A 2189-nucleotide genomic window follows, 5' to 3' on the forward strand; every position below is an offset into this window, starting at 1 on the left:
AAACATTACCACTTTAGTCCCCTGGCGTCGCCTCGACTTTAAATCGCATATAGTTGCTTTGAACTGTTTTTTTTGTTTTGTTTTATTTAAAAGGTAAAACCTGTTATTTTATGGGATTATATGAAATGATATGTCCTTGTTGGCACTTTCATAAGTTAAATGGGTTTATCTGTAATAATGTGTCGATGTCTGTGTGTGTGTGATTTTCTTGTTTCTCTAAAAGCTGCAAAATGTTTATTCTTGTGTTTTTAATGTTTTTTATTTTTATGTGGAATGTGAAGTTTTAATTATCATGACAAGTTTGTTTCTTCGCTTTCATTCTATAGTGTTGGAATGAATAAGTGACTCAGCAGTTAAATAACCTCTTTAAAAGTACATTAGTTATGTACATATATGTTATGTACATAACTAATGTTATTGAGCTGGTGAATGGATAAAACACATGTTAATAGAAACATTTAGATTGTAAAACAACTTTGTCGCCTTCACAGTTTTATATTGAGAAACACAAAAACCACAACAAAAACTTTATGGTCCTAACTTCAAAAATAAAACCTTAAAAAAAACGAATGTACAAGTGGAGATCGAATCAATTGACGACAGTTTTACATTGGAAGTTCAATCTTTATTAAAATAGGTTTGTCAACATTGATGACACATTTCCTCCTTTATCTTGTTCCATGATCTTGTCCACCGCAATTCCCGCACCTGGAACAAAACAAGAAGACAAACTTAGCAACAGCTTCGTCTCCAGAACTCTTACATGTTTCTCATTATGTGTGTTATCTTATGTCATTCTTTTGTTCTGAACTGCCACCACAAAATAAAATGGAGTGAATACAACACTGGAAATAAAGATTTCTGATCCTGACATCAGTGTGAAGTCGTCTCTTACCTTTTTGGACCATTTCCTTAATCTGACCATTTTTTTCGTCTCCAGCATTTCCACTCAAAGCACCCATCCCTTTGGACCAAAACAAGAAGACAAACTTAACACCAGCTTCGTCTTCAGAACTCTTATATTTTTCTCATTATGTGTGTTATCTTATGTGATTCCTTGGTTCTGAACTGCCACCACATGATAAAATGGAGTGAATACAAGACTGGAAATAAAGGTTTCTGATCCTGACATCAGTGTGAAGTCGTCTCTTACCTTGTTGGAGCAGGTTTCCACCATTTCCACCCAAAGCATCGATGCCTTTGGACCAAAACAAGAAGACAAACTTAGCAACAGCTTCGTCTCCAGAACTTTTACATGTTCCTCATTATGTGTGTTATCTTATGTCATTCTTTTGTTCTGAACTGCCACCACATGATAAAATGTAGTGAATACAAGACTGGAAATAAAAGTTTCTGATCCTGACATCAATGTGAAGTCGTCTCTTACCTTGATCGAACAGGTTCATTTCCTTCTTGGGTTCGTCATCCTTTTTATCATCCGAGCCACCACCTACAAACATGCGTGTCAGTGAATCACCAATTTCTGTTTCAAGTTGCTCCAGCGTTTGTGGCAGCAGAACGAACTCCAGGAGACAGTTATTGAGCATTAAGGATTTCAGATAAGAAGGACTTGATGAGAAATGTTTACATTTTTCTTCTTCTTTTAAGTATAAAACTCCATGGAAAACGTCTTGTCAACAAACTCTTCTCAGAGACGACACAGTCAAGTCCTCATCAGTCGAGTCACAATGTTTTAACAAATAACTGGTTCCACGTACGACCTCCATACTCACACACTGTTCCCAAAAACATCCATATTTTGGTGCAGAATCCCCCCCCCCGTTCAATACTTCTACTAGTCAGCGTGTTTTGTCAGAGTCCTCATTGACACCGTGATAGTGATCGAGTCGTGTGCATCCCTGGTCGAAAAAACAAACTAAGTATTAAGTCATTACTTACCGACAAGTCCTTTGGCTAGGGCATCGAAATTCATTGTTGCTGATGGTGTCACCGGGAGTGATGAGGTCCATCTTATAGCTGCCGGTGTACCAGATCCTCCCCACTGGCATGGGGTGTGTCGACCGGTATACCAGGTCTAGGCTGATCTTTACGACAGCATTATTGAGTATCGGGTTTGTTGATGCCCTGAGCGACTGACGTGCCCAACGTCACACAACTCCACCCAAGACAAAGAATCTGGTGACTGTGTTGTGTTGCTTTAGTTTCATAACAGGAGTGTTATTGTCACG

General features: G+C 38.3%; 1 long non-coding RNA gene across 1 annotated transcript; it reads right to left on the reverse strand.

The window, feature by feature from the left end:
• Window positions 1-603: 603 nt before the first annotated feature.
• LOC148069043 (uncharacterized) lies at window positions 604-2007 on the reverse strand. The gene is made up of 5 exons (XR_015713010.1): window positions 1900-2007; window positions 1388-1450; window positions 1154-1198; window positions 896-964; window positions 604-708 (listed from the first exon to the last, which is right to left on the reverse strand). It is a non-coding gene; the product is annotated as an uncharacterized LOC148069043 (long non-coding RNA).
• Between the last annotated feature and the right edge of the window lie 182 nt (window positions 2008-2189).

Source organism: Callionymus lyra, chromosome 11 (assembly GCF_982586985.1).
Source record: "Callionymus lyra chromosome 11, fCalLyr1.hap1.1, whole genome shotgun sequence".
Lineage (NCBI taxonomy): Eukaryota > Metazoa > Chordata > Actinopteri > Syngnathiformes > Callionymidae > Callionymus > Callionymus lyra.